This window comes from Bidens hawaiensis, unplaced genomic scaffold (genome assembly GCF_021521415.1).
Source record: "Bidens hawaiensis isolate Kalapana, Puna unplaced genomic scaffold, B.hawaiensis_p1.1 tig00011152_1, whole genome shotgun sequence".
NCBI classification, from domain to species: domain Eukaryota; kingdom Viridiplantae; phylum Streptophyta; class Magnoliopsida; order Asterales; family Asteraceae; genus Bidens; species Bidens hawaiensis.
Window position 1 is genome coordinate 90,303 of NW_027491864.1, and position 24,701 is coordinate 115,003.

The 24,701-nt window shown below is 40.2% G+C and overlaps 1 pseudogene across 1 annotated transcript in view; it reads right to left on the minus strand.

Annotated features, from left to right (window-relative positions):
- Positions 1-7,248: 7,248 nt before the first annotated feature.
- Positions 7,249-24,701, minus strand: part of LOC143537264 (G-type lectin S-receptor-like serine/threonine-protein kinase At4g27290) — a 48,045-nt pseudogene continuing 30,592 nt past the window's right edge. The window contains exons 6-7 of the transcript XR_013136018.1: positions 8,016-8,166; positions 7,249-7,708 (exon numbers count right to left, since the gene is read on the minus strand). The product of XR_013136018.1 is annotated as a G-type lectin S-receptor-like serine/threonine-protein kinase At4g27290 (transcript). The remainder of the gene's footprint in view (positions 7,709-8,015; positions 8,167-24,701) is intronic.

Below are 24,701 nucleotides of genomic sequence, written 5' to 3' on the forward strand. Positions count from 1 at the left end.
CATGTATAGGCTACGATCACACAGCGGTTACACCTCCTTTCAATGAGAATTATACTAGCCTACCTCATTTTGGTTTCTATACCCCACCAGAGGACGAAATGGCCTATGGTATTGGTCATGTTCCAAAACCAAAGATATGTGTTCCTCCTGTCTCCAGTACTGTTGATCTTATTCCTTCATCAGCTAGTTCTAGTAGTGATTTATCTTGTTCTGTAGGTTGTGTAGAAGAAAATGGGTCGGTAGAAAGGCTTACTTGAGGTGAACATATCAAGTCGTTCATCATCAAGTTGTAAGACTGAGGATAATACAAGTAAAAGCAAAGTGATTGAAAATGATAATCAAACGAGTACTTCATGTAAATATGTGCCACCAAATAAAAGTTCATTTTTTCAAACAACTAATCAATCACAAAATCCTCATCATACAACTGTTTTGATAACAACTACTATGGTCATTATCAACAAACTTTTGTTGATCCATATTACAATAATGTTTTTGATGATTAGTGTCACATCAAATGTGTTTTATAATCATGTTCCTTTCCATGTATCACCTTTCCCACCACACCAACTATATTATAGTTCTGAAGAGTTCTATAGTGCTCTAGGAGAAAGTTTGTTTTGTGTGTGGTCATTCTTCTCACCTTGCAAGACATTGCAAGCATTGGTTCAAGAAACAACTTGATATTCAAAGGCGGCTTAGTCAGTCCTGAAAAGGAGCGTTTAGTAGCCTTGACTCAAGGACTGATCAAGCTGATAGTGAAGCCAATGAAGTAGATGTGAGATCCCATGTTAATAAAGAAAAGAGCAAAAAGAAACCTTTTTGGAAAACTAAAAAGGATAAAATCAAAACGAACCCTAAGACTAAAAAGTCTGAGGATTCAACAAAAACAATTTTAATTTTAAAATTTAGAAAAGAAAAGTCCAAAATTGCCAAAACAAAGGAACAAGTTTCTGCTTGGATTTCTAGGGACTGTTCTTCAAGGGATGAGTCGCTAAGAAATAAACTATTTTTAAGAAATAAAATCAAGTTTGGTCAATTTATGGTCGACTTTCTTGATACAACTAAGTCTCGGGAACCCACGTCTATTTAAATGCTTAGTGCATGTAGGGTCAATCAAGGAGGAATATCAAGAGTATTCGGTACTTAGATAGTGATTGCACCCAACATTGATGGGAGACGAACCCTTGCTATTTGATGCTAAACCATTTGTTGACGGATTCGTGTCTTTCATAAGCGACATGGGATAACTTCAAAGAATGGGAAATGTTTCATATATTGTGCTTCAACAACACCAACCTTGTTCAAATGGCTCAACCAAAACTTGTCAAACGTTTCTCAAACTCACCTTGTTCAACTACTTCTCTCAAGTGATGAATCCAGCATCAGCTAGGGTTTTGGCTTGAATATCTTCAACTTTGTTATATGATGTGATAATGCATGCTTAGGATAATCCATCTGACAGAAACTTTGATGACCTTTTCACTAAAGCCATCGATTAATTTTGATTACAACAACTTATCTATCTTTTTGTATATAAATTTATAAATATTTTTCAAATATGTCACACTATTAGAGGGAAAAAATGAGTTAAGTTTGACTTACCAAAAAGATTTTCAGTTCCTTTAATAAAAATTAAAAAATAGTCATTTGAGTTACAAAAATATTTTATATTTCATTAAGAAAATCAGAAAAAGCTTCAAAAAGATATTATCTCGCTTAGAGGGAGCTCCTGCTTAGAGGGAGTCGGATAATGAAAAATTATCAAATTTTGAGAAATTGACCCGACCTTTGGAAAATGATAAGAAATTATCTCTAATGATTCTAGCACATAAAAAGAGTAGATCAAAAGCCAACATGATCATTGCTTAATGTGTAAAAAGGCTTGACAAACGAGTCAGTGTCAAAGCGATATAAACTTAAATTCCCGCCTATGCTAGTGGTTACACTATATTATGAAGCGGCTGCCGACTCCAATATAAGTCATATCGATGAAGGCAAAAATATTATTAGTCAGTCATACACGATCCCGTTAGTGATTGATCACCATAAAAATTATTCTTTCTTTAAAGAAAAATTGTTGAAAATCAAAATGATAAAGCAGAAAAACTGCGAAAAGCTTAAAAGTATCTAAAAATCAACAATAAAAATGTTGATAAGTAACAAACAAGAAGGGGTATGTTAGAATCACGTAACATGGGGCAAACAAGTCCTAAACACTTTATATGAAGGCTTGTAAGTCCGTATGACAAGTAAGTCCATGGTTCAACCTTTATTGTTTGAAAAGAAAATTTGCAAAAAGTTCAAATAAGCTCAAAATGTTTTGATCAATCATTAGGGGGTCGGAGTCAATTCTGGGTGATAATGATGAACACAAACTATGCCCGAGGTATGATGAAGTTTGTAATTTGTCTGTAGGAACGTCATACAGACCAAGATCTAGCCGCTAATACGATACATCAACACGAAATCGATACTTTAATATATTACTTTGTTGATAAATATGGATGAATACATTATGGTGGATGGAAATAACTTATGGAGAGCATAATTTAGATCTAGATCTCTCTCTAAATATGTACCCCTACAAATGAGCATGGATATGCCTATTTATAGGCCAAAGCACCAGTTCGTTAACTTATGTCTAATTCGTTATATCTTCATAAACGAATTAGACTCCATTCGTTATGATTCCATAACGAATGATGATAACTTAACGAACCAGCCTCCATTCGTTATATTACATAACGAATGGGATTATAAACTTAACGAACTAGCCTAGATTACTAACGAATGGACGCATTCACTATACAATCCATAGCGAATGGCCATTTTACATTAAATAAACAATCTAGACTATGTATACATTATTCGAATGCTACGGACAACAATTTCGTGCACTAACATTGTCTGATTAAATGGGGACCACATAAGTTTTATGCTTAATATATACCTTAACGTATCACATTGACATAAAAATACTTGTTAAGTTTAAAGTGGACAAAATATATCTACAACCCACTTTGGGTTCTTGGCATAATAATATCCAAATAAAATGTGATCTAGGAAGTTATCGATCAATGTGATTCCATGTTGTGATCTTTCTCGCAAAAATATTAAAGTTATTAGAAAATTCTATAAATATTATTGTTATATAATATTAATTTCATATTAACTCTTATTTTTTAATTTTTTTATTTTATGTTTCAACTTCAAAATATTTTGTATATATTTTTTGTAATTTTAAAACATATGAAAATACCAAAAAGATTTTAAGTTTTTATTGTTTTTTTACATATTTTATTAAACCTTTGTTTTACTCAAAATCATGCGTTTGTAGTCAATATCGTTCATGCAAAGTTTGTTGGAAACCTGAGACTAAAAATAGATCATTTACAAGTTGAGGGGGCATGTTTTAAAAAATAAAATTCTTCTTTGACCCTCAAGAAAGTCTGTGAAGCTGTACATGAACATGTAGATCAAGATCAAGTGTCCTGGGCTGCGGAGACTAAAGTTGCAGATGCTGAAGTGCTTAAAAGAAAATGAGAACATGACAGTTAGCGGTTGAACCAAAAATGGACTGAGTCGAAGGACAAAGCAAAGAAACTGGTCGGCCCAAGAAAGTCAACAAAAGAAAATAAGATGTCGAGCCTCTGGCATATGCTGTTTCTAAAGTTTGTTGTTGCCGATCAAACAACAACTAAAAGGAATTTTCTTGAGGAGTTTTTAAAGGGAACAAAAGTTAAACTGGTTGAGAATGTTGATGAAGAGGGGTCACCTTTAGAAGCTTATAGTAATTATAATGAATCTAATGGTGATGTTACTGGTGAGAGTGAAGATGATGATATAAGGGGGAAGAAATAATGCTCCAATTGTACGTGACCAAACTAACCGGAAGAACTTTAAGTGGGTTGTTGGAATTGGGTTCCCTACAAGGGATACTTTTAAAGATGCCATTAGAATATATGCAGTTGTTATTGGTAGGAATGTTTACATTTCAAAGAGTGACCAAAATAAACATAGCCGTATAGGTGTGAAGTGTGTTAAAGGGTGTCATTTTCGTGTATTTTGTTCATTTCATAAAGGTAAAGAATTTTATATGGTTAAAAGGGTAAGCAACAAGCACACTTGTCAAAGAAACATGTTAAAGAATAGACAGTTGACTGCTAAATTCATAGCTTGTGAGTTCTTGTCATTATTCAAAGCTAAGCCAAACTGGAGTGCTAAGGACATCCAATCAGCAGTGAAAGAGAAGTATAAGGTGATAATAAACCATTGGTTCACCTATAATGCAAAAATTTGTGCAAATAAGATGCTCCATGGATCAACGAAGGACCACTACAACAAGATTGGTTCATACTTGGATGCTTTAAAGAAAGATAACCCAACTTCTACATTTGAGGGTTTTTTAATGAAGATCCAAATTCTTATTGTGAAACATTTTTCAAACTTTTATTTGTTTTTATGGTGTCAAGAAGGGGTTTATGGCTGGATGCAGAAAGGTATTATGCCTTGATGGATGTTTCTTGAAGACTTTTCTTGGAGGTATTTACCAATTATGTTACTTATGTTCCCTATCTATTGAAGGTATTTACGAGTTATGTTACTATATAGGTATGTTACTTATGTTCCCTATCTATTATAGGTATGTTATTGGGTTCTATTGGAAGGGATGCTAATAACCAGATGTTTCCATTAGCATGGGCAGTAGTTAAGGGAGAGAATAATGATAGTTGGGAGTGGTTCATGGAAGAGATAAGAAAATGTTTTGGGATACATGATGGTGGTAATTGATGGACACTAATTTCTGACCAATAGAAGGTACATACTTCATTATGAAAACTGATATACATGATTGTTGCAATGATGGTGGTTAGATCTAAAATTTTTGTTTGGACTAGTGTTTTACCCGGTGCAACGTGTCGGGGCAGATTGTTAAAACCCAAGGTTTGTCAGTCTCGACCGTTGTAGATCCCGGACGTAGAGGCGGTTTGTCTATGCAAATTTCGTGGCTCATACAGTGTTCGTCACGATACTGAAACAAAAAAAAATAACAGCCGCTCCGTTTTATTTACGTTTGTTCTGGTACCGGAAATAAAACAAAACACAGTGAGTCTACGCACATTCTTTCGGTTTCCATCAGTTTGTTACTAGATTATGGTAAAGCTAAGCGTTAAAACTAAAAAATCGTCAAATTAAGATATAGAAAAGAAAATATATAACGTCATTTATTCGAATGGTAAAACCCGAGTGTTGGCAAACCGAGCGTTGTCAGTCCCCGATGTTGGGGCACTAAGTAAAACCCGAGTGTTGGCAAAATCAAAAAGGTCGGTAAAACCCGGTCGTTAGTAAAACTTAAACGTTAACGGTCCCAAACGTTATGGCGACAAGTTGACGTGAACAACCGTTTAATTATCAAATTTATAAAAAAAAAACATAAATGGCTCGGTCCAATCCTACGGTGCCACATGGACAAATCATTGGTCATGTGGCACCAAAGTTATCATTTGTATTATATAATAATGTGGCAGGGAATACTAAATGATGTTGCATTGAGTTGGCCAAATGCAGAACATAGGAACTGTGCCAGGAACAATTATGCAAACTGGCATATGTTATAAAACATATGAGGGTGAAGAGTTGAAAGAGCTTTACTGAAAAACAACTAGGTCCTATTGTGAGGCTAAATACAATCAAGGAATGGATGACATGAAAAAATTAAATGCTGATGAAGCAGAGGCATTACTGAAACAAAATCCAAAGTGTTATTCAAGGTGCTTTCTTAATACTCAAACAAAATATGATGTTATTGTTAACAACATGGTTGAGACCTTTAATGGATACATCGTCCAAGCTAGATCAAAACACATTATATACATGTTAGAGGTTATAAGAGCTTTAGTGATGAGTAGGCTAACTACTAAGCATTCATAAATGCAATCTAAAGATGTGATAGTATGCCCAAGAATACAAGTGAAGCTCGATAGAGAGAAAAGTTATGCTCATAAATGTAATTTCTTCCCATCATCAGATCATGTATTCCAGGTAACTGGAATCATGTATTTGTGTATTTAATCTTGTATTCCAGGTAACTGTAATCATGTATTTATGTATTTAATCATGTATTCTTGGTAATGTGCTCATAAATGTAATCATGTATTCCATGTAAGGGATAGCTTTGATGATGTGTATGTGGATTTGAGAAATAGAACTTGCTCTTGTAGAAATTGGATTTAAAAGGAAAACCTTGCAAATATGTGTGTGTTGTGGCTGGTATTTCACATAAGAATGTTCTGGAGTTTGTTGATGTTTGCTACCTTAAAGAAACATACATGAGATATTATGAGTTCTCAATTCCTCCATTGCCTATTGAAAGGTATTGGCCTATTGTTGATTATCCTATGGATCCACTCAAAGCTGCTTCTGGCCGACTCAAGAATAATAGAAAGAGGGATCCACATGAGGATCCAAAGAATAAAGGTAAATTAACAATGCATGGTGGTACAATGAATTGTGGTATTTGTGAGGAAGTGGGACATAACAAGAGAAGTTTTAAAGAAAGGGGTAAAGTTGCTGAAGAACCAGCTCCTAAAAAGCAAAAGGGGAGGCCAAGGAAGACTACCAATCAATCAACTAAGTTGTGTCAACACAGTAGTCAACTTAGCAAGCTTGTCAAAGGGGAAGAGGAAGGTCAAGGGGGAGGGCCATAGTGAGGGGAACCACATGGAGGGGTGCTAGAGTGAGGCATGTCTGATAGTGTTGCACTCTTAATATTATCCTATTGAAGTACTTGATGCAATGCATATGTGGTTTTGTGTTTGTGTTTTAAAACTTGATGTAATGAAGTTGATGTAAACTCATGTTGCTTTTGTGTTTTGAAAGTTTGGGCTGGATTACAAGTGAAGTAAGAAGTGATACACACAATCATGGTAAAATACGTTTATACTTGTATGTAACGGTGATCATTATAATGTTAGTCAACGGGGTTATGGATCACTCACAAGGTTATAAGTTCGATGGAGAGGGTATAACTTATTAGTGAGACGTTGTGATACCTATGTAATCACAATAGGATTTTATTTTTATTTTATATTTTTTTTAACTTGTTTGATTTTCTTAAACAAGAAAGCAAATGGGGATATGAGAAAGTTAAGTATTGCTCGCTTTTCTTAGAAAAAAAACATAGATACAAAAATTTATAATTTATTATGTTTGACATCATGCCAAAGAATACCATTTTTTTTTTTTTTTGATAATTTGGAAAAACGTACGCAAGGTATAGAAGTAAAAAAGAAAACCAAGTCTTTAATAGAACTATGTGTTTGTTAAATACAACTTTAGCGTACTATTTTTTTCCTTGATAACATGATGTTGCATTCTTTCAATACACGAAGCTCTAAATTTATCTGCCATTCAACATAGAAGGGCTTAGTTCATTGTTAGAACTTGTTCCATTTGAGCTTGAAAATTGTGTGGAATTCTGATTAGTTGTTCCAATGTAAAAACCTGGTTCTTTTGGTAATGGTAATGAGCCCTCGCTCTCCAAAATTAGGATAACAGAGGACATAGTTGGTCTATCTTCAGGGTGCCTTTGAACACACAACAAACCAACGTGGATTGAACGTAGAACCTGAGACACATTGATAGATTCACCAAGGCACTTGGAAACTAATTGCAAAGATTGGTCTTCAATATGGAGTCTCCAGACCTGTGAAAGAAAAAAAGAACACAAATATTATGTTTCTTTGTTTCAAAAGAGAAAATCACATAGAAAACAGTTAACCTCTCTGTTCTTCTTCTTTGTTTGGGTAAAAATTAGCATGCCACTAACCACATCCTCATTTTGATACTTTAGCTTACCTTATGTTTAAATGTGTTTTAATAAAATCTTAATATGTTGGCTACCTTTTGTTAGTGAAAACCTACACATCCAGATATCCAATAAGAAAAACCAAAGCTTTTTAGCCTTTCATGCAATTAATTGGCAATTTTAGAGTTAACGAAACCGAACTTACGTGTCCAATAAGGTTGTTGCAATGCTCTTTGAGGACAAATGTCCTGTTTTTCTCCCCGCACACAATTTCTAGCACTATTACACCGAAGCTATATACATCTGATTTTATAGAAAATGTACCATGTCTTGCATACTCCGGTGCCATGTAGCCACTGCAAGGAATGTAAGTAAGTGTAAGTGTAAGTAAGTGTAAATAATTTAGAATCGGGATATACTAGATAAATCTTACTATGTTCCAACCACTCTATTTGTGTTTGCCGCTATCTGATTTCCTACAAAAGTTTTAACCATGCCAAAATCTGATATCTTCGGGTTCATATCTGTGCTAAGCAAAATATTGCTGACTTTGAGATCTCTATGTATAATTCACAGCCGAGAATCCTAGTGAAGATAAAGAAGTCCACGAGCAACTCCAATAATTATGCGATAGCGTACATGCCAATCAAGGAGGTGACTTTGAGTTTTATCTGTAAGATGTTTGAATTTTAGTTTATGCCGTCTTTTATTTGATACTTTTTGATATGTGTTCGTAATATTTCATTTACCAAATATGAAGGAATCAAGGCCTTTGTTTGGCATGTATTCATAAATCAATATCTTTTCGGCTTCCTTTATGCAGGAGCCCAAGAGCTTGACAAGATTGCGATGTTGTAGCTTAGATATCAAAATAACTTCATTCTTGAACTCGTTAAGTCCTTGAGTGGATGATTTTGCAAGCCGCTTTATTGCTATTTCTTGCCCATCTTCAAGTATACCCTTAAACATGATTTTTTAAGATAAGTATGCCACGGAAAATCTGTCTATGTGTTTTCTAGTCCTACTCATGGACACCATATGTACTAAAAAAAATGGCCATGGAGTCATTGAATACCTTGTAAACCGGTCCAAAGCCACCTTCTCCAAGTTTGTTGTTTATTGAAAAGTTGTTTGTATCGTTAACTAATGTAGGGAACCCAAATAGTGGGAGCTCAAGATCTTCTTCATCACCTATATTTTCAGGATCATGTCGAAACTCATAACCGGTATCCTTGTTACCCATATTACAACTTCACACAAAAGAACTAGGAATACTACTAGTACATATATAAGTGACCAGACATAGCAGTACTTTTTATTGGTTGGTTGATTAGGAACACTTTTTTCTTAGCATCAAAATCGTTCATAATAAATTAGTGTCACAAATATGATTAAAAGAATATGATAAGTTTATGCGGTAGTAGATTTAATAGGTTTATGCTATTCAAAATACATTTTGACTATGTTTAACCTCTTGGTTTAGAAGATATTTTTTTTATTAAAACATAGCTTTGAATGACTCATTCATACCTTGTTGTTTCTGCTGCTGCTGCTTCTTCTTATAACGATATAATAAGCATATTGAAACTGTTATGAGCAAAACCACAAACGTTACAGGGACAATAACTCGTACTCTGCTCCATGCACTTGATCTTTTACTATTTTCTATCGAGTCTGTGTTAAAATGAAATGTTCATTTGAAATTTATACAGATAATTAGGAATAATAATGATTATAAAACTGTTGTTTTCACTTACCTAACTCAGAATTTGACAGTCTTATGTAAAGAGTCACCTCATTTTCAGCAAACGTTCTGATATCTATTAGATCACCGAACCATAGCAAGCAACCACTCCCACTCCCTGAGATATTTGAGTTAGAGTAAGCGGTACACGAACAATTGCTCTTACACATCTTCTCACATTCGGTTAGGGTCATGGTCTGGTTATACCATGATCCCCGAGTGATGACATGTCACTATAAATTGGAAAGTAAAACGGCATCCACACCTAATAGTCTAAAGGTGATGGTAAACTTCTCTGGGTATTTCTGAAATAAATGGGTGCCCCTTAAAGTGAATTATTTTGCTTGGAGGGTGAAGCGAGATTAAATTTCAACAAAAGGTTATCCAGGCAATTCTCAAAGAGAAAACTTTTCAATGATAGGTGTGTCCGAGTGGTTAATGCTTTGGGGATTGTTTAAGAAGAAGCAACACTTTGTTGAGCACAAGATCGTCCTCCCATTTTTCCTTGTAACTGTTAAAACATTTTTTTGTATAGTTCCTATGTTTTTTGGGCCTGGCTAGTTTCGGTCCTTTGGTCTAATCAAGCTGGGTTTGCGAATAAATATAGCCGTTCAAAAATAAAGAAAAAAACGCCAAAGAGGCTTCAAAATTGGAAAACGATAAATATTTTTATAATTATTAAAGTTACCGTTTTTGAGATGTTTGTTTTTTTATTTTGGGCCCAAGCATCTCGTCCAACAACTCGTGCCATCGAGACATAACCAAATTAATGAAGGTTGTCTGCGCACAACCATCGCTCCAACAAACCCCCAACGGACGACCGCATCCGCATACTGGATGTCGACGTGATTTTATCAATGGTGTTTTTTTTCGTATTTGGGTTTGGGTGATATTGGAAGATATTTATAGTTTGACTGTCAGTGTCGATTTTAATGGTAGTAGCAAATATTTAAATAAAAAACGAAAAACTATATATTTATAGTTATTTTTAATTAAAATATATTCTACATGTATTTATAAGCAAAAACTTCTAAAAAACTTATGCTAAAACAATTTTTTTTTAAATGTGAAATTGAGCTTTATATTATTTTTTTACATATAAAAGACATATTTTCATATTTTACAACTTTTAAAGTTTCCATTGAAACCTCCCATTTATAGTTATATATAAATTTATATCGTTAAAAGAAATTATATTTTTATACCATGCGAAAAATATTAATTAAACGCGGCTAACTAAGATTAGCTCATATATATAATATCTATCTAATGTTGCATTATAACTATTAGAATATATGTTGTCGCTAAAGCCGACCTAAAATGGTGTTTGTCATAAAGAGGATTGGCGCTAAAATAGTGATGTACCAAAGTTTCATTAGCGTCCTCTCGATAAAGAATAGGTTATTGTCTTGTTATTCTTTGTCGCTCTTGAAACCATTTAACCAACAGGTTAACCGTTATCCTCCCGGCTACAAAAATAAAATTGTTTTCCTCCGAAGAGTCGGATGAAGAAAAGGAATTTCATTGCATTTTTGTTTTATAATTGGGTGTATTGGAAAAAAAATGATCAGAACGGGTGAGTGCACTTTAGCCCACGCAAGACGGCTCGTAGCCGCTCACGAGTCACGACGTGTGTTGCGGTGTGCGCAGCCTACGTGGCTCGCAAAACGCTATTCGCGGCTCCACTCGCGGACAACAACACATAGTCTTAAGCGGAGCACAAATCAAATCATTTCGCATCACTTCATTGAATGTTTCAAATGTTGGAGGTCATTTTCAGAGACGAAATGACCATTGACTGACTTGGAGATGTTTCGTTTCAATGCCATTCAACAAAAAAATGTTCCGTTTCAATAAAAAAAAAAAAAAGACCATGGACTAAGAGTGGTAGGTTTTGGAGTGTTCTTCCTCAAAAGTCTTGCTCAAAGTAAAAGTCAAAAAGATCAACAAAACATTTGATCCTATTCTTTTCATCTTCATTTTTTATTAACTTTATTCAAAAAGAAATCTAGCAAGCCACTAGATCCATCGGAACATACACCAACACGTCTAAAAAACTGTGACATAAAAACAAACAAAAGAAAGAAAATCGTACATACAAACAACCCCCAACGACCTAAGAGCATTACAACCGAAAACTACACGAATCCTCCCAAGAAAGTCTACCTTTTTTTCCTCTATTTTTAATCCAAAGAAACTCAAGAATCTTTCTCTCTTCCACCAAACTCAGCTTTTTTTTCCCAGACAACATATTTATCTTTCTCCACAAGCATCGGGTCACAATTAAACATATTACTTGAAAGATTTTCATTAAAATGCAGGTTTACTAACAAGACGCTAAAGCCGAGAACAAATTAAAAAGAGAATGGGGTTATGAGAGGGGTAACTATTTTCCACTTTAGTTAAAGAAAAAGGTGGATACAAAAATTTATAATTTATTATGTAAGGCATAGTGTTAATTTTTTTCCTTGATAATTTGAAAAAACACACAAAAGGTATAGAAGTTAAAAGCAAACCAAGTCTTAAGTAGAAGTGTTGGATCCAAGAGTGTATAACATATGATTCTTATTCAATGAAAAACAACCTTAAATAGGCAACATACAACGTTCATAAAAGTAAATATACAACTAGATCAAAACCTAACAGACTCATCCTATTAAACAAGCTAGAAACATAAACGTGCAACTAAAAACTAGCACCAGACTCGGTAAATTTGACTTCTAGAATCATCCTTAACAAGCTCCAACGGTTACTTCAAGTTTGGATTATCTCCAACACCTTCCCTTAATTCAAACTTCCTAACTCCCAATTTTGACTGCAAATAAAAAAATGCTCAGTTCTAATGGCCTTTGTTAACAAGTCAGCAACTTGTTCTTGAGTATCACATGCCTTGAGCTCAATTATACTTGCATTAACTAGATCTTTGATATACTGATACTTGATGTCAATATGCTTACTTTTCTTGTAAAGGGCTGCATTCTTTGATAAATGAATTGCTGATAAATTATTGAAGAAACACTAACCGACCACGGGCAGATTACGGATAACCTGGGGGTTAGATAGATGTTTCCCACGAGGAGTTAGACCCGGCAAAGATGGTTCTTCTGATAACCTGCAAAACAGACACCGTGAGCTCGTCACTGAGAAGGGGGGGGGTTCCTCCTTGTGACCACCCTCCGGCGTGAGAATCAGACTAGATTGCTTTTGAATATAAATGTATATTAAGATATTGCTAGAGCAGATATCAGGTATAATATGTAATACGAGATAGTATATGATGATCATACCATTTGGGGTATTTATAGCCGAAGGTAGGTTTCCAAGAAGGTGTAGCCGGCTGAATAGTATTCCTGTTCTACCAACTGTGGCCTACGCACGTGCCCTGCTGGTAGTTGGTGGGTAGGCAGCGGCTGACAGTGACCAGGCCTGCTGTGTACTATTCCTTTTCCACCAACTGCCGGCTATGCACGTGGTATGACAGGAGTTGGTGAGTAGGCAGCGGCTAATAGTGATACAGTACAAGAGCATGCTGCTCGCCATACTGTTGTCAATGAGCTGTCGTATCTTTGGTCAGATCTTTTGCCCATACCTCGTCAGGTACAGTACAAAAGATCTTCCCGTATCGTACGGACTGGCTTATTTGGGCGGGAGTATTCCCCCTCCCGCCTTTGTGCGGGTTGTTCCCGGCTTTGCTCATTCCTTCAGGTGACAACTGAGTTATTGAGAGCTAAGTGCCTTGTGCGTGTAGCCTTGCTGCGCGGGTGGCCTTCCCTGATGGCTTGTATCCGCAGCTGCGGGAACAGGCGGAGTACTTCACCATTGGGAGGCATTTCCTGCGGGAACAGCTTGCGTACTGCGCGTAAGGACGTCACGTCTCTGAGCATGGTGGGTCCTGCGGATCCAGTTGGTTTCTGCGCAGACGTCTCTCTTCAAGGTGAGTCTTGCGGGTCCAACTGGGCTCTGCTGGGACCTACCTCTTCAAGTCCCCCCAGTCCAATGTTCTTCTCATGAATGTTTAATAAAGTGAGGTGAACTTTTGGACTTAAGCAAAGGGTTTGAAAAGGGTTTAGTTTTAAGGTTTTCCATGGGGATTCTTCCCGCGGAAGTCCTTGTCACTTGCAGAAATTCCCGACTTTCCTGCTTGATCTTTGGGTATGATGCGGGTAGGTCTGTAACCTCCTCGCAAGTCAGGAGCGTTGAGTCCTACTTGTGTGGATTCTCCATGAGGTTTTGGTAGTTCTGAACATAGTGATCAATTATGTTAAAACCACCAATTCCATCCTGGAGCTTCAAACAATGTAGTTCTCGACGTTCCCGCTATGCGGGGATGTTATTCCCGTTTCCGCAAGCATTGCCCAGAAGATCCTTCTTGGTTTCAATTCCCTGCGGAGCGCTAGGTATGTGAAGGGTTTTGCCTTGACACTGTACCCGCACTCGCCTTACGGTTACTTTACTTCCAAGGTATTCCTGACGTCAATTCCCTGCGGGTGCTAAGTATGTGAAGGGTTTTGCCTTAACACTGTACCCGCACCCGTCTTATAGTTACTTGGTTGCCGAGGTATTCTTGGCTTCAATTCCCTACAGGTGCTAAGTATGTGAAGGGTTTTGCCTTAACACTGTACCCGCACCTGTCTTACAGTTACTTGGTTGCCAAGGTAAGGAGTATTTTCCCGCTTACTTTTGAATCTTTTTTATTTTTTTTTAAATTCGAAGAGTTGGTGAAAGGATAAGAACAGTCCAAACTGTTGAAACGTCGTGCGACGGTTTCTTCTGACTGTGTCAGGACGTGCAGGAAGTTATGGCGACGTGACAGTATATGGTCATTCAAGGCGCTTTTTCAGGCGTGTGGGCGCAAATTTTCGGGCGCGTGGCCGCGAAATTACTGGCAAGCGTCCTTTCAACAGCTGTTGCCAGCTTGCTTTTTGCCACGTGTCATAGTTTCATTGCACCTGCGATTTCTCTCTCTTCCGCATTAAATTCATCGCATTAATTGCGATTAGTATATAAAGGGGGAGAGGGTTCTTTGTAATCCACACTTTCACTTTTCTCTTCATCTTCAAAACGATTTCCGGCGAATACTCACCTTTTCAGTCGAGCATTCTCTTGAAATCGTTCTCTTCTTTCATACCTGCAAGATGTCTTCTCACGATCTTGAGGCTACAGCCCAGGAGGCTGGGGTGTACGCCGATGACAAGAGTACTACTGTGTGCTCTGCCTGTCGATCTATATCAGTACGTCGTCAGGAAGTTCATGCTCGAGTCTCTCGAGCCTGAGTTTCCTGAACCCCATCAGACGGTGTATGATGCCCCCAGAGGCAAGATCGGGGTATATGCTGCATTCTTTGTCTATGGGAATCTTGGGTTCCCTTTGACAAAGTTTGTGTACCGTGTCCTAGAGAGGCACAGTGTACACCTGACCGAGGTGCACCCGATGGCGATCGCGAAGATTCGCCACTTCGAGTGGGTGTGCCGGATTCTGGGCATTGAGCCCTTCGTCGACCGCCTGATGACCTTCTACTCTTGGAGGTGCATCAGGGGTGGTATACCCTGATAACCCGGATCAAGGGTTTGAAGATTTGATCAACCGAGCGCAGTCTTCGTTCATGGAAGCGGGAGTTCTTTTTCATCTCCTCTCGCGCCATCCCCCTTGCCATGAAGTTCAAGAATGGGCAAGCACTTCCCAGCCTTCACGCCTCCAACTACCAGGAGGCGGAATGGTTCTCAAAGATATCCCGAGTCCAATCTCCGGTTTACCGCTTTGCGGAGTCCGGGTTGGTGATGCTCGGGATGAGCCGGGTATGGAAGGATGCGGATGCGCAAAAGATCCCGATCGTCCTCGAATACGGTTTGAACTCTGTTCCTTACGGTATGCTCTGTTTACTTTGTTTATATAGGTTTGTCTTCTAACTGTTTTTCTTTTATTTCAGAGGGGAACGACTTGCAGTCGCTCATGTATCCGCGGGAGGCTGACAGTCCCGCCCGGATGGGTACTCGTGCTCAAGATGAGAACGAGTTGCCCATCCTTGAACAGACGGCGGATCGGTTCGTGGAGGTCTACCCGCCAGGCCACGAGATCCTGAGCGCCAGGCGGCCAGGTAAGGCGTTATTCAACCCTCGACCCCTCAATGCTGAAACCTCTGCTGGAATTCCTCTAATCTTATGTTCTGATGAGGAATCCGCAGATGGTCCTCCGTTGGTGCGGAAGAAGAAGGCTGCCGGAGGGAAGGGGAAGGCGAAGGTGGCCTCCACTGCCGATCCGGTGCCTCGGTCTGATTCAGAGACCGAGAGCGAAGAGGTGGCGGGGAACCCCGGTGGTGATAAGACTACTGCTCCAGAGGCTGCGACGATTGTCACCTCCGGAGAGCCCAGGATGACAACGGTGAGCGGCGTGAAGAGGCCGGCTCCATCGGGTTCATCCCCGCCTGTCCGCACTTTTAGGCTCAAGAAAACCCGTAAGTACAAACTTCCTTTATTTTTAACTTCATAGCTTTCCATCATTCATACTTATCTTCTTTGTGCAGGCGTGGATGTTGACGCATTCCAGGGTGGAGCGGGGAGGAGTACCTCCGGACCCATGACGGTAGGCTTGGTCAGCCTACCTGAGGCGACGACCCAGGCGGCTGCGCCTGCGCCTGCTTCCGCTGGTTCAGTTGCTCACTCCGTTGAGCCAACTGTTCCAGCTGTGATGACATCACCGCCGGCTGTCAGTGCCATATTTACCGCATCTTTCACTGAGCCGGCGGTTACTTTTGCTGCGGACTCCGCAGCGGCGACCGCGGCGGCCTTTACCATGCCTCCTCCGTCATCGGCAACGACGGCCGATCCTTCAGGTATGCATGGGGCTTCTCGCCAACCTCTGCCTCCTTCCCATTTACCTGACCTCTTGGACGGATTTCCCTTGGGTTCAGGTGATGGGTTTGGCGGCTATCGGCCTGTTGTTGACCCTACAGGTGCGTAGGGTTCTTTTGGCCTTTTATTTTTTTTATATTTTTTTTATATCATCTTTTCCTAACTGCTTTTTGTTTTTTGCAGTGTCGGATTCCAATGAAGTGTATGTTCCACGATGGAACATCCGCCGAGGAACAACCCTTCGCACACCTGTGGAGTGCGTGGAGTGGGCTCGTCACGCAGCTCCCAGTGGTGGGTTGGGGGAAGCCATGGCTAGCTACCAGGAGGGTAGGCTAACCAATGAGCTTCGGGTTCTCCTGGCCCGGATGCAGCCGCGCGTCGAGCTGCTTTGACGTGAAAACGACAAGTTAAAAGCAGCTCGCATTCAAGAAGTAGCTCGGGCGCGGGCTGTCCGGGAGGAGAACGTAAGGCTTACCGCAGTGGCTGCGGAAAAGGAGAAGGCCTTCAAGGCCCTCGAGGTTGAAGTTCAGGCCCGTCTCGAGGCCCGTTCCAAGGCTGCCCAAGCTGTTAACGAACAGCTTCGGCTGGCTAAGGAAACTGCACGGAACGCAACCGAGAGGGCCACCAAGGCTGAAGCTGTTGCTGAGCCTCTACGCGTGGAGAATGAGGAGCTTAAAGCCAAATTAGAGGCTCTCCAGCAGGCTCATGATGCCTTGGCGATGGAAGACGCCAAAAAGCTCCAAGAGATCTTGGACCAGAGGGGGGTGCTTGACCACACTGAGCGGAAGCTAAAGGGCGTCGAAGAGGCTGCGGCTAAAGAAGTGTTGCTTGCCAACCTCAACAAAAGTGAAGCCGAACGCGCCCGTAACGAAGTTCAAGCCGCCCTCTAGGAGGCTCTGGTTGCCAAGGAATGGCTTCTTCGAGAAGCGTTGTCTCAGGTATGTTTAGCTTCATGTCTTCACGCTTTTCTTTGTAAATAGAAAAGGTTTTGATACTTGTATTCTCTTGTAGGTTGTGCATCGGGTCTTCGCGGATACGTCTTATGACGATGCTATGAGCGCAGCCCTCAACGCTTCTCATGAGGATGGGGAAAAGGCCGGCTTCCTGCTTGGTCTAGGGTTCGTTGAGAAAGGCATCCCGCCTTCCAACTTCCCTTTATTTGATGTGGATACTGAAGCTGTATACGACCAAGCAGTGAATCAGTATGCCGCCTTCCCGCATCCAGTGGTGGAGAAGGTGAACGAAGTTGCTGCTGCTGATGATGGGCTAGCTATCCTTAAAGCTTTCCTTGAACCGCCACGCTCTACTGATGGTGCTGGTCCAAGTGGAAGTGGCCCTGAAGCTTGATCCTGAAGATCCCTTCCCACTGCTAGGATAGGTTTAGCTTGTATAGATTTATATTCTTGTAGGCGGGTAGTTACCCGGCCATTCTTGTAATGAATATTATGAAATATAAATCTTTGTGCGGGTAAGACCGCTATTTTCACTGGATTCCTTGCTTTATAAACGTTATATGACTTGCATACTTTAGTTTAAATTAGCAATTTTCCAAGTGTTTAGAATAAGTTAACCTTTGATCGTGGTAGATAATAGGTTGAAGTTTTGCTTCCTCCTTCGTGATTGTGCGGGTAGGACCGTCACTTGCACTTAGTAAGATGGCTAAACTTTACCTACATCTGACCTGCGTGGAGGTTTTCCTCATCTTTTTAGAAATTTCTAAGTGTTTAGGATAAGTTAACCTTTGAACGTGGTAGATAATAGGTTGAAGTTTTGCTTCCTCTTTCGTGATTGTGCGGGTAGGACCGTCACTTGCACTTAGTAGGATGGCTAAACTTTACCTACATCTAACCTGCGTGGAGGTTTTCCTCATCTTTCTGTTAGAAATTTTCTAAAGTATTTTGAATAAGTTAACCGTTCGACGCGCGGTTGTCAATAGGTTCGGTTTCCTCTCATGATTTGTGCGGTTAGGACCGGCACTTTCATTTAGTTGGATGACCAAAGTTTACCTATGACTGACCTGCGTGAAGGTTTGCCGTTTTTTGGGTTTATGCGGGTTTTGCCGCCTTCCCCACGCAACGACTTTCCACGTAATTATGCGGTGAAAACCGGCATATCCGTGTTGAATAAATTAACCGTTCGACGTGCGGTTGTTAATAGGTTAGTGCAGTTTCCTCTATCATGATTCATGAGGATAGACCGGCACTTTCATTTAGTGGGATGACTGAACTTTACCTTTAACTGACCTGCGTGGAGGTTGCAGTTTTTTGGGTTTATGCCGGTTTTGCCGCCTTCCCCACGCAACGACTTTCACACGTATGTATGCGGTGAAGACCGGCATATCCGTGTGGAAAGTTCATAAAGTATAAATGTAAAATCATCAGCGTCGATGTTCTAAGGAGAATCATTTCCATTAGAAGTGGCTCTGGGCCTTTTCTTTACAAATTTGGAATTGATCTACATGCAAACTGTGTAATTGAGCTCCCTTCCATGTTGTTGGGATGGGAGTGCCATCGAGCCGATATGCACCTGGTTCGGGATCTCGTTGTTTACGCAGTATGTAGTCTCCAACATTGAAGCTGCAATTTTATTCGTTTTCCCCAACTGGGGTTCTACACGCATCAGCCTGCTCAGCGTTCATTGCGCCACGAGGTGCGCGAGCGTCCCATCTCTGACAAATGCTTCGACCATGTCCTTTACGTATGTGCATTCTTCAGTGTTGTGGCCTTTTGTCCAGTGAAAGTCACAGTATTTGCTCCGATCAGCATTGTGACGATGTCGGATTATTGGAGCCTTTGGCCATGGGAGCTCCTCAGTGGCGAATATCTCGGTGACGCTTTTTGTGAGTGGCGTCCATCTGGAGTTCTGGTTTGACTGTACGTTATCCCTTCCGCCTAACCGATGTTGCAAGCCGGATGAGGTGTCAAAGTTTACCCTTGACTGCCAAATGCCTAGCTTCCGCTTTTTGTTTAGTCGGGCGTTAAGGACGTTGTCTTCTCTTGTTTTCTGGGTGTAGAGATTTGTGCTCTGGGGGAGATATCTACCCAGTTGCTTCTCCGTTTCCGCGAAGCGTTTAGCTGCTGTCATGATGGCATCCCATGTGGATGGCATGCCATCTTTACCCGTTAAGGTGCGGATGAGCTCTGGGTCTTTCGCGCCCTGGATGAAAGCAGCGCGAACAAGATCTTCGCTAATATTACCCAAACTTAGCTTCTTTGAGTTGAAGCGAGTGATGAAGTCTGGCAAAGATTCATCTTCCTCTCGAATGCATTTGAGGATTGTCCATTGCTCTTCGGTATACTTTCTTTGTTGGCTGAAGTGTTGGCTAAACTTCTGCTGGAAGTCTTCCCAATCGTAGATGTGGTGGACCGGTAGACGATCGAACCACGCTCTAGCTGCCCCAACAAGCGTCATTTGGAACATGTAACACCACGTAGGTTCCGTCCAACTACTGACGGTTACCCCCGCTATGAACCTGTTCAAATGATCGTCTGGATCAGATATACCATCGTAAGTGCCGATGTTGGACATCTGTTTGGCACTTTTCGGGACGATTGCTTCCGCAATGTCCCTTGCAAATTTGGACGTTCCCGCCTTTGCAGCAGTTGGTGAAAATGTTTTCGAGAAGTCACGTGGATTTCCACCTGTGTTTTTTGGTTTGAAGGTTTCTTCAAAATGCCTTCTCGGTTGGGAGTCCGTTTCCTTACGCTTCCCTTTCGCCCTATGACGAGGGTTTGCGTCACTATCGGATTCCTCCGAATCATTGTCCCAGTACTCTCCGAATTCGTCAGCCTGTTGGACGGAACGCAAGCGTTCGTCCAACTCAGCTTGGAATTCCTTCTGACGTGCCTCCGCCCACGCTTTAACTTCATCGAGTGTTTGGCGGGGGAGCCTCGTTCGTTCTCTCTCTAACCGGGTATCGGTGAATCCCAGTGAGCGATTATTTACTGCACTTGCCCCAGCTTGGGTAACTGGGGTAGTGTTCGTAAAATTTACTTCACTTGCCCCGGCTTGGGTAACCGGGGTAGTGTTCGTAAAAACTGTGTAGTCGCCGGTATTCCCCCCAGTAGCTGGGGTTGTGGTTACCGGAGTTTCTTTAACCATCTTTCCAGAAGTTTGAAAAAACTGAAAAGAAATGAAGTTCTAGCTTTTATGCACGGATGGCGCCAATGAAGAAACACTAACCGACCCCGGGCAGATTACGGATAACCTGGGGGTTAGATAGATGTTTCCCACGAGGGGTTAGACCCGGCAAAGATGGTTCTTCTGATAACCTGCAACACAGACACCGTGAGCTCGTCACTGAGAAGGGGGGGGGTTCCTCCTTGTGACCACCCTCCGGCGTGAGAATCAGACTAGATTGCTCTTGAATATAAATGTATATTAAGAGATTGCTAGAGCAGATATCAGGTATAATATGTAATACGAGATAGTATATGATGATCATACCATTTGAGGTATTTATAGCCGAAGGTAGGTTTCCAAGAAGGTGTAGCCGGCTGAATAGTATTCCTGTTCTACCAACTGTGGCCTACGCACGTGCCCTGCTGGTAGTTGGTGGGTAGGCAGCGGCTGACAGTGACCAGGCCTGCTGTGTACTATTCCTTTTCCACCAACTGCCGGCTATGCACGTGGTATGACAGGAGTTGGTGAGTAGGCAGCGGCTAATAGTGATACAGTACAAGAGCATGCTGCTCGCCATACTGTTGTCAATGAGCTGTCGTATCTTTGGTCAGATCTTTTGCCCATACCTCGTCAGGTACAGTACAAAAGATCTTCCCGTATCGTACGGACTGGCTTATTTGGGCGGGAGTATTCCCCCTCCCGCCTTTGTGCGGGATTGTTCCCGGCTTTGCTCATTCCTTCAGGTGACAACTGAGTTATTGAGAGCTAAGTGCCTTGTGCGTGTAGCCTTGCTGCGCGGGTGGCCTTCCCTGATGGCTTGTATCCGCAGCTGCGGGAACAGGCGGAGTACTTCACCATTGGGAGGCATTTCCTGCGGGAACAGCTTGCGTACTGCGCGTAAGGACGTCACGTCTCTGAGCATGGTGGGTCCTGCGGATCCAGTTGGTTTCTGCGCAGACGTCTCTCTTCAAGGTGAGTCCTGCGGGTCCAACTGGGCTCTGCTGGGACCTACCTCTTCAATTATCAAAATAAATTTTGGTTGCTTGTTCTTGTGTGTACGCGAACTCATTTAAAAGCTGTCGTAACCATATAGCTTGACAAGATGCACCATTTGCAGCCATAAATTCTGCTTCTGTAGATGAAAGGGTGACTACAGATTGGTTTGTTGAACTCCATGAGACTGCTCCCGTACCAATACCAATGGAGAACACATATGCCGAGATACTCTCCTTATCATCGATGGAACATGCCCAATCACTATCCGTGTAGCCCTCCAAATTTACTCCAATCCCATGTTCATGCCACAAACCATAATCAGTTGAGCCTGCAACAAACCTTAAAATTCTTCTTGCTGCTCCAAAGTGACATGCGGCTGGGTTATGCATGTATCTTGATATCTTTCCAACTGAGAAGGTTAACTCAGGTCTTGTATGAGGTAGATACAAGCAACCTCCAACCAAAGTTCTAAACATCCTCTCATCAACCTGATTGACTACTAATTTGCGACTTCTCACCAATATTCATAGGGGTGAGAGCTTCTGCGTTTACCCATCCAAACTTATTTTGCATATTAGTTGCATATTTTTGTTGTGACACAAACACACCATTCTTTTCTTGTACCACTTGAAACCCAAGGAAATATGTTAGCTCTCCAAGATCAATCATTTAAAAATTACCAATCATCTGTGCTTTAAGTTCGCACAACAGTTCCTTGGATGAACTAGTATAGATTATATCATCAACATATAAGCATACTATGATTAGTTCACCAATACTAACCTTTTTATTGTAATATGTTGGCTCACTTTTAATTCTTATGTAACCATGTGACGTAAATACGAGTCAATACGCTCATACAATGCACTTGGGGGTTGCTTTATCCCATAAAGTGCCTTGTGCAGCTTATATATTTAGTGTTCTTGTTGGAAATATGGACCGGCCCGCTTAAGTCAAGGCGGACGACCGGGTTATGACCCGTGAGAGTTACACCTTGGGCAATGAATAATAAATCCGCTTAACTTGTTTAACTGGTAATAACGAACTTTTAATGGTATTTATTATTTATACTAAATGTAAATAATAAATATATATTAGTTTATTAGATAAACTAATTACGGGCTTTTAAACGCGAAACAAATCGAGTTGGGCTCAAGGCCCGTTTATAGTTTTACAAGTATTATATAATTATGATATTATAATCATAATGAAGATAACCTAAAACAAAGTGACGGCACCTCGCACCTCCACAGGATCTGCAAAAGAAAACAATTAACTCCAAGAATCTTGGAGCACCCCAAAATAAAAGGAACATCACTCGATCAGTCCGCTGGATGTCGGTTGTCGTACCACTTAATTAACATCCGGCCACCACCACTGCTCCGCAAAGCATTTCCGATCACCGACGCCGCTGCCTTAGTGCACCACCGCCGCCCCGGCCGTTTCGGTTCATAAACTAGCATCGTTCGTTGAACCTCGGTGCCTTAACCAGTTATTCATTAACCGAGGTAAAATTAAATATTGTCGGTTTAGATTTATATTTAATTTAGTTGTTTCGATTCGTACTCGTATCGTATGTAACCGGATCCTGTTCCGTTAAATGATGATTACTCGTTTTGTATCCGCCGCGTATTCATTATTAATATGATTAATAATCATGCAACCTATTTATTAAAACCGGGTTTAAAAGTTAAACGTTTACCGATCATCACTGGAACCCGAAAGTGGTATCAGAGATAGGTTACAACATACGAGTCGAATCCGGTCTTCACCGGATCTACATCATAAACTTCAAGCTAGTTGAAGTTTTTGATATAGATATGTTTTTTGAGCAATCTTGGTTTGATCAATCTTTATTTATTTTATTTGACCAAAATATTGCTCAATTTTATTTTATTGAATATGTAAATCTGGCCCGACCTTGTGTGATTGGTTGTTTGGTTTTGATTTTAGCCATATGGATGGCTCAAAGTTGTATTTTATTTTTCTGTTTTATTTTATGGTTTTTGGCCACTTTGATGGTTCAAAATTATAATAGATAGGGTTTAGTTTTTCATTACTTGTATTAGTTAATATTGTAATGAAGAAGACCCGAAGGAAAACCGAGGAGGACCTCATGGAGTTCTTGAAGTCAGTGAGAGTTAGCAAAGATGACGAGTTGCACCCAGAGTCCATCAATGTGGTTGTTTTTGTGTTGTGACCCCTTGACCCGATTGGTCTTGCTAATAGGCTCTAGCAAGACCAATCACCTTTTGGCCATTTAAGATTTAAGATTTACATATTCTTGTTTGCTATTGTGGTTGCTTCCTTAATTATAATAGGTTATAATACCATCAACCTAATACCAAATATATTAAAATAAATTTTAATCAACCAATTGAGTTTTTGCAAAATTAAACTAAATTTGATTTTCCAAAACCTTATAACTTAATAGTTTAACTATTAACTTAAAATTGGTTAGTTATATCGAGACAAACATAGTTTTATTAGGTTATTTAAAACTGAGTGTCCTGAGAGATGAAAGGGTTCATCAAGTTGTCCCGATTAATACAATACTGGACTTTTAATCTATTCGGTAAATTCTAAAATTAATCCCGATTTTGAAATCAATAGTTTATGCCATCCTACTAAAAGCCACACTTGAGGCATACTGCGAAATTTCAAGTGTTTGGAGCTACAGCACCACACTTGTTTTCTAGCATATCCCTTCAAGGTGAAAGGGTTTCGTTGACACATCCGGCCCTTTCACACGTGTTTGTACTAGGGCGACTATTACTTTACTGTTCTGTTACCTTCTACAGCTGTCTGAAGACTAAAGTGTGCATAGATGAGGCTAAATGTATCTACTTAGGCAATTGTTGTCTTAATAGGTCTCATAACCGAGAGTTATGCTTTATTCACAATTGGTAATTGTTGTCAGTCTGCCTAACGACTTACTAATGTTGTGTGCTACAACTGTCATTACTAACTAGAAGCCAGATTCTCAAATCCCTATTTTATTAATGTTAATTGGGTCATTAATAATATGATTATAACATCGAAAATACTAATTAAATTACTTTTGCTAATTTAAACAGATGTCAACTGATAATAATTCCTCATTCACCCTCAAGACTATTCTTGAGAAAGAAATGCTCAATGGCTCTAATTTTCTTGAATGGCACCGCAACTGGAGACTTGT